The following is an 8,613-nucleotide window of genomic DNA, read 5'->3' on the forward strand; positions in this document are numbered from 1 at the left end:
CCTCTCTCTCTCTCTCTCTCTCTCTCTCTCTCTCTCTCTCTCTCTCTCTCTTGATCTATAGAAAAGTTTTTTTAAACTCTATTTCTAGTTATTTATTGTTTTGTTCATAATTTACATAAGCTAGAATTTTATTTGAGTTTAGTTTGTTTTGATTTATCTCTTTGTTCACACGCAATCATTGAGTTTATTGTATTTACATTCATAGTATAATTTGGGGATGTGGGTTAGTGACTTAGAGTGTGAGCTTGCATTGTGTTCTCATCCATTGTAGAGAACAATTTATGTGTATTGAGATCTATTATTGTGAGGTTCACTTTGTATTACACCAGTACACCAAGAGAAGTGTGTCGTAAGAGACGGGGTCGTCCTAAGAGGAGTGGGGTAGGTGGTAATGCCTAGAGAGAGATTGTAATTCCTAACACTTGAGGGAGACACGAGCTAGAGACCAATACTTGAGATGGTAGTTAGTTTGTTTACATTGTGAGTGATTGTAAAGTTTTCGGTTAACTAGAAAACTGAGTGTAAGGTGTAAACGTTATTTAGGTGAGCATAGAAAACCCGGTTGTGATAGTGAAAATTTCCTTGAGGTGAGGAGCAAAGACGTAGGTCACGGGGACCGAACTCCGTGATCATACGTTTGTTTGTGATTGTATTTGCGCACTTATTTTTGTGTTCATATCATTTATATCTCCATTGTCAATTGTTCTTTGTTTATATTTTCCACTATCTTGTTTTATGTTTATTTCACCCTTGTGTTAACTTGTATATCTTTACACATATATTGTTCATATCTCATTTACTAGGATATATTTGTTAATTAGTTTTAATTTAGCATAAATCAGATTAAATTAGCATAAACCCTATTCACCCCCCACCCCTCTAGGGTTCCTTCCTAGTGGCAAAGGGTGCTTTCACACTCGACTCAGGAGCTAGAGTGGGTCGAGGAGAAGTGGTGGCCCAGCTATCTTGAGCTGAGCCTTCTTTCGACCCTTCGCCTCCCTCATCTCTATCATCTACATCCAGCACAAGTCTACCTCCCTTCATCTCTATCTCCTTCAAGATATCAAGACAATTGGCGACTCGGGAGGGATAATGGAAACGGTCTAGGCCGGGTTAGGATTCACGAGGGATCTGCTCTAAGAGGAGATTGAAGCTGGCTTTACAAGCTAGAGCCACCTCTACCTTGCCTAGGGGGTTATCGCGATATTTATTCATAACTTCCATCCTAGAGGCCTCGGATTCGAGATAGACAAGGTGAACCTGTAGTGCTTTCACTTTGGCGAGAAGTGACTCTCATTGCTTCTCAACCTCTAATGCCGCTCGGGTCGCCTCCTTCTTTAGTTCCTCGTGGGCAGTCACTTCCTCCTTCAACTGTGCCTAGAGGCTGTTAACTTCTCGACGAGCTAACTGCGCATGCTCAAAGGCGATCGCACTCTCCTACCTCTCGAGCTCAAGCTCATCCTCTATATATTTCATTCAGCCATCTTACATGAGGATCTCATGTTGAAGATGAGAGACATCTTCTTTGAGCTTCTCGATGGTGGCCGACTTCTTATTAGAATGCGCTATGACTCCCTCAATCATCTTATCCCGAGTCTCCAGCTCCCGACACCATTTGTCGTCACTCTGCTTCCAGGCAACTAGCTCAACCTCCATGATAGCAGCCTTCTTCTCGGCCTCTTCCTGAGCCACCCTGTCGGCCCCAACACCTAAAATTTAGCTAGGAGGTCTTGCGCAAGCTCAAGCTAGAAGATTAGCTCTTGCTCGATCAAGGACACCCGCAAAGGATAACCCTTAAGGGCTTGGTGAAGACCGACAGTGGGCATCCTCGAGAGGATTTTGTCATCCCTAGGGAGATAGAATTGCTCTAAGGCCTATGACTGGACCATCTGAGACTCCAAGACTGAGCTCCTCTTATCAAGAGATTGCTTAGCCTCATATCGATGGTCCGTGGATGGCTTCCTATCATATCAAGGGCCATCTTTGGATGAGTCGATCATCATCTCCATCAGTAGCCCTCACATATTCGGGTCAAGCTCATCGATACAGTGGGGGAAGGGCAAATCAAAGCTAATCCTTAGATCTAGAGAGACCTCGGTCGACTCTATGGCTGGCAGAGGTGGAGGTGAGACCGTCTCTTCCTTGGCCGACGCTTTGCTTATCCTCTAGACTAGCTCAGGCAGAGGAGGCTGAGTCACCTCCTCTTTAGCTCAGACCTCAGCCTCCATAGGCTCAGCCACTTCCACTTCCCCTGCAGGCAGAGTGGGGGATGCTTCATAAAGAACGATGATCTCAACCGGCTCAGAGAGAGGAGCACTTGTAGTGGGAGGATGATGGCCAACCTCCTGGGCTGGGACTAGAGCTCTTGTTTCTGCTCCTTCTTCTGACCCAGCCAGAGTTAGCTCAGCGCTACCATGAGGACCTCGATCGCTCACTTTCCATAACTATCTCTTTTTCTTCTCTAACCTCTCAGCCTTAGCGGATACACTCGGCCCTACCATCTGAGCTACAATCTATGAGGTCTTCACCACTATCTACATTGCCTCCTTCGGGGCCAACTCACCTCTTAGGCACTTTTAGGGCCTGATTTTTTACCCTAGTTGCACCTCTTTTGAGTCTTTGAAGGGGAGCGCCAAGACTGTAGCTCGGATCTTATCCTTCTCAGTCGGTAGCACATGGGATAGGCTGACCACTCGGAGGACAGCTGGCTCAAAGAGATTGTTGATTTCCCTTGACTCAGCGTAAGCTCGAACCTTGTCGAGCCCCTGCCTCTCCTCATTTGTCAGTAGACCCAGTTTCATCACGTCATTCTTGATCTCGTGCCAAGTCGGACAAGCAAGAATGGAATTGGCCCTAAAGACCCACATGAACCGCTTCTTTCAATTCTTGTTTGAGTGTGAAGCATGCGAGATGATCTTAGAGCCGCCAAGTTATGGAAGTAGTAATGCCATTCCTTCTTTGCAGTCTTAATGCTAACTAGATGGCCCAGCATGCATAGACTTGTCTTAACACTAACTTGATGGCAGATTACCACATACGCCACCAAAGTAGCGATGGAGTTTAGCTTGATTAGAGAAGGGGATACTCGTAGGGCCTTACAAACCTGATGGATAAAGGGGTGATGCAGAAGCCGGAGCCCATATTCCAAATGCTTTAGATAAATCAAAGACCTATCACTCCCATGGTGATATATTGCTTCCGACCTCTCTAGTGCCAATAGAGTAAAAGCCTTAGGGAGATCGAAGCGAAATAGGCGAAGAAGGTCGATCCTCATCTCATTGCGGCCAGAAGTGGAGATGGTGGAAGCCATTTGCAGGTCGTCGGAGTCTTCGTCGGATATCGTTCGATGCAAAAAGCTAGGGTTTCAAAGATCAGAGTGCAAAGAGTTTGTAAAACTAATTCTTCTTAGAAATAGGCTATATATAGGCTAGGAGAATGGGCACATGTTAATATTAGAGTAGCCGATTTGGTCGGAACGGACTACTGAGATCGACCTCGAAAGTCAAACCGACCGTACGGGGAACAAACTGCTACATGTTGATTGATACACCACCCATCTCGTAAGTCGAAGCGAAAATAGTACATCATATCCACTGATGTCAAAAGGTCACCTCAACAGAAACTATTTGCTTTCCTCATAAATGCGCCTCAAGAGTCTCAGACTAACGACTGTTTAACTTCCACTTGTACTCGGCCAGCCGAGTTCAAGTGAAAGGGGGGTAATGTTATAGCCTGTAAATAACTAAGTATTAATCTTATTTGGGGAGCCGACATGCATCCCGCTTCATGCCACATTAGGCATGGTCAGAGCCCAGACGACTCGAACCACTCCTGCGGCCGACTCTATAGGCCGATAACTTACATGGTTGACTCGAAAAGTGAGACGACTCGAACCACTCCTGCGGCCGACTCTATAGGCCGATAACTTACATGGTTGACTCGAAAAGTGGTACCTACCGACCTACCTATCAGATCGAGCCCACAAGCCTCCACACTCGACCTACTATCTCAACCAAGAACTCTTGAGGCCGACTAAAAAGGTGGTACTTGTCGTCTCACTCGTAGATCCGAGTCAATAGGCGGTGTATTCTTGAAACTCCACACCAGCAGCTACCCCTCCTCATCGTAGCTAGTGCCATGAGTCTTCATGACTCATCACTCACCAACCCCATCATTCATCCTCACATCCAATCAAGGATGACTCATCTACTTTAGCAGCTGACATCTATAGAGACATCTACCGAGTTAGCTGCCTGTCTGTACTCCGTCAAAGTTACCTCTTTGTCCTTCTCATCTGCTATAAAAAGGAAGCTACGCTTCATGAGATGACTTCTTTGGATCTAGGCCACTCTGAATTTATCTTATCACTTATCTTATATTTTCCCCTCAAGCTCAAACGCTGAAGTGATCATCAGAGGAACAACCGGAGAACCCAACTCCGGCCTCTCATGAGTTCTTCATGTGTAGGAAAGAACAACAAGCTACAGAGCGAGTCATCTGAAGTAGTTTGAGGACCCTAACTCTACTCTAATCTATTAATAAACCCCCCTGTTTGATAACTGACATCAACAAAAATCCAAATAAATTTATCCAATTAGTTTACTATATTATTTACTACTATAGGCGTTAAAAATTGCTTATAGGTCCTAAACACAGTTCAAAATGAAGAGAAGACGGAGAACATCATCATCCAAGTCTGAGAGGATCATTCGATACAAAGAAGAAGCAAAAAAGTGCGCAAAACGATGAAACAGAAAGGCTCAAAGCTGTCTCACAATCAGTGAGGCATCCTGAGCTGTCTCGAATTCCAAGACACTTAATGGTGTCTCGGGCGCCGAGACAGTATATGGTGTCTCACAAATGGTGAGATTTCGGGACATGTTTTTTGACAGTTTATGGTCCACGTGGCTCCATAACTGCTTGGGAATATCCATAAACACGGAGAGGCCGTTACAAACTAAAAATTCATCCAAATCACGGTTAGTTTTGAATTCTTATCTTCAATAACGACTTCCAAGGGCTATAAATACCCCATGGCACCCTTGTGCATGGAAACTGAGGTTTTGGCAGACCTGAGAGCAAGTACTCACGAATTTCAGAGGGAGAGATGGAGATTTTGGTGAACTTCGATCAAAAAGGGAGAGTTCCTCATTATTTTTTTGACATATCTCAAAGGCCTTCGGCGGTCCCCCGATCTCAAACATCAATTTGATATTGGGAAGAGTGTTTATCTTACCTTGATAAGATATCCACTTTTGTTCTTGTTTCTAAAAAGAAACATTAACATAAAACCTTCTTCACAATCAATCTAGATCGTTGAATCGGTGGTCCACGGATCAAAGCGTCCCTGGCACAGGTAAAGATCCCACGCAAGCAATGACTAATAAATAGTTTCTGTGTGTGTTTCTAGGGAATATCCCTTTTTGTTTCTTTGTAAAGAGAAGTTTTATAAAAAATCTTACTCTTTTGTTTCTGTTGTAAACTATAAACATTGTAAATGGAAGCTGCAATGAAAATTATTCTCGATGAAAATATGCTGGTGACCACAGTGGGAGTTTTGATTGTAGGACCAGCCACTGAAGCTGATATGACTACAATTTTGGGGGTTCCGGAGCGAGCTATACTTGAAATTCAACCATACACTTCTGAGCCCGAGACTACCGCTCTTTCAGATCCCATGCTCTCGGAGGCTACTGAAAACACCCTAATACCACTAGGAAAGAATCCTAGAGGGGGGTGAATAGGGTTTTTGCTAATCTAATCCGATTTATGCCAAATTAAAACTTATTAATAAATTATCCTAGCAAATAAGATATGCAATGAGTTATTAGCAAGGATAAGCAATATAAACAAGGGTGAAACAAGATAAACAAAAGATACAATTATGATAGGGCAATATAAACAATGTAAATACACAATATGATCACGGAGTTCGGACCTTCCGTCCTACATCTCCGCTTCCCACTCTCGAGGAGAAATTCACTATCACACCGGGTTTTCAACGATCACTCGAAAACGTTTATACCACACAATATCAGTTTTTAACACTCACTGATCAACGTTCATAATCTCATAATGTAACTACACTAACTATCACCTTAAGTGTTGGTCTCTAGCCCGTGTTTCCCTCAAGTGTTAGGAATTATAACCTCTCTTTAGGCATTACCACCTACCCCCACTCCTCTTGGGACGACCTCGTCTCTCACCACACACTCCTCTTGGTGTACTAGTGCAATATAAAGTGAATCCTCACAAATATGCTCTCTAAAACAAATGGTTGTTCTCTAAATAAGGTGAGAACTCAATTAAGCACAACTCAAAGTTACAATCTCTCACAACCCCAATTATACCATGTATGAAAATACTAGAAGCTCAAGTGGGTGTGTGTAACAATGAGATTTAATAAAACAAACTAAACTCAAATAAATCTAGCTTTAAGGAAATGAAAAACAAACAAATAAATAGCTAGATAAGAGTTTAGAAAAACTTCTCTATATGACAACAAGAGAGAGGGAGAAGAGTTGAATACTTAAACACCAATAGATGATCTCCACTTGCTCTTATGAAATTATCTTCACAAGCAAAACTCTTAAACAAGGCTTAAACAACTTTAAACAAACTAAACAAACTTTTTAAACCCTTGTAAAACTTTTCTCTTAAGTTAATAGACCTGAGGATATGTAGGGGTATTTATAGGAACCCCAAAGCCAAGAGAAAACAAGGAAGAAAAGACCAAAAACCCAAAACTGGAACATGCTAGAAAAAACTAGCCATCACAGCATCAGTCGACTAATGGTTTTCATCAGTTGACTAATGAGCTGATCGATAGAGGCATTTTTTAGCTCATCAGTCAACTGACGACCTTATCAGTCGACTGATGAGGTGACCTTATCAATCAACTGATGACCTCATCAGTCGACTGGTCAGTCGACCAAAACAAAACAGAAACTTTTTGTTATTCTAGACATTTTTTCAGTCGACACATCAGTCGACTTACCAGTCGACTGATAACAGGTTATTAGCCTGAATCAAATAGTAAAACTGATTTTCAAACTGCCTTGAAAATAGCAAACAAATTCAGAAAATTATGAAACTTTGGGAAATGATTGTAAACATGATAATACATATGTTATAAAAACTGGTTTTCAAAAAGTATCTCCCATTTGTAAAATATCATTATTTTACAAAAATGTCCAAAAACATGAAACTAAACATACACGTTTTTGACATATTGATTTAAACAAACTTTTGAAACTTTATAAACTGATTTTATAGACTTAATAAAATATGTATAAACTAATATTGAAGTATATAAACTAATAAAACAATGTTTTCACAAAAACACCTATATTTTGATAAAATCAACAAATGTGTGTGTGTGAATAATATGAGCTTAAAGTATTAATACACAAGTATAAATTACAAACACTATAAACTATATACCCAAGCAATCTTGATCTTCAATATGCTCTTCTTGGCAAACTTGCGGATGAAGCTTGAACTTGAATCTTTAACTTGAATTGCATGGCTTCACTCCACTATTTCCTTCAACCTCCATTGGATATGATCGTGAATGCTCGATTCCATCCATCCTCCAACATATTGTTTGCCTAGAATAAATAAAAAATACAAACACTAGACAAACAACATTAGTTATAAATTGTTTGTTAATCATCAAAATAAAAGGACCTAACAACTATAACCAGGATTGTGGCTAGTCCCATTGCTCCAGTCACAAGACCAACATATGAGGTTGGTACGCCCATGACTATTATATCTGAACCAACTCCAACGATTCGTGAGGCTGAGTTAGCGAGGCTAAGCTAAGAACAACAAGCTGAGGGATCTTCAGCTGACATCGGCATGTTTCCCTCTCGTCGTTACCTTAGAATCATAGGTATTGAATCTGGTTCCAACAACTTTTGATTGCTTATTTTTGTTTTTTTCTCGTAGGGCCTTCGTCATCTCTTTATTACTCCATCAAGGAATTGATATCGGATAATGATCCAGACAGCGCTATAATCTGCCTGGAACTTCGCAACTTTACTTCCTTTCTAAGCGCAATGATCGATAAAATCCTTCATCAGGGGTTGTCCTTCGACCAATTTAAGCGATCTCTTGATCATCAGGTGACGGGAATTAAGGAAGAAGGATATCCAGACCTAGCCAATTCCATTGCTGCCGACTTGGCTTGTTTAGAGCAGGAGCTTGAAAAGTTGAGGAACCTCAGGGCTAATGGCGCTTCCACATATATAGCTGCTCAAATGAAATCAAGGCTGAAGAAGTGGTACAACACCTGAGTATCTATCGAGACTGAGCTCCGAAAACAAGAGGGTCGTGTTATACAAATGACAGCAATTCTCTCAAGGAAGGAAAAGACTCAGGCTGAATTGATTAGTTCTTTAACTTCGAGTCGTGAGGAAATAGTCAACCTTGAAAAGGCCTTGAAATATGCTAAGGATTCTCATGTCATCCTTGAAAGTGAATTGACCGGTGTAGAATGCACTCGAAGGCAAATGCTTAAGAATTTGGAGCCTGAAAATGCTAGCCAAGCTGAAATATGAAGCTACGAAGGTACTGAATGCAACCGAGGATTCTATCAGGGCTGATCTG

This window comes from Asparagus officinalis, chromosome 1 (assembly GCF_001876935.1).
Source record: "Asparagus officinalis chromosome 1, Aspof.V1, whole genome shotgun sequence".
NCBI lineage: Eukaryota > Viridiplantae > Streptophyta > Magnoliopsida > Asparagales > Asparagaceae > Asparagus > Asparagus officinalis.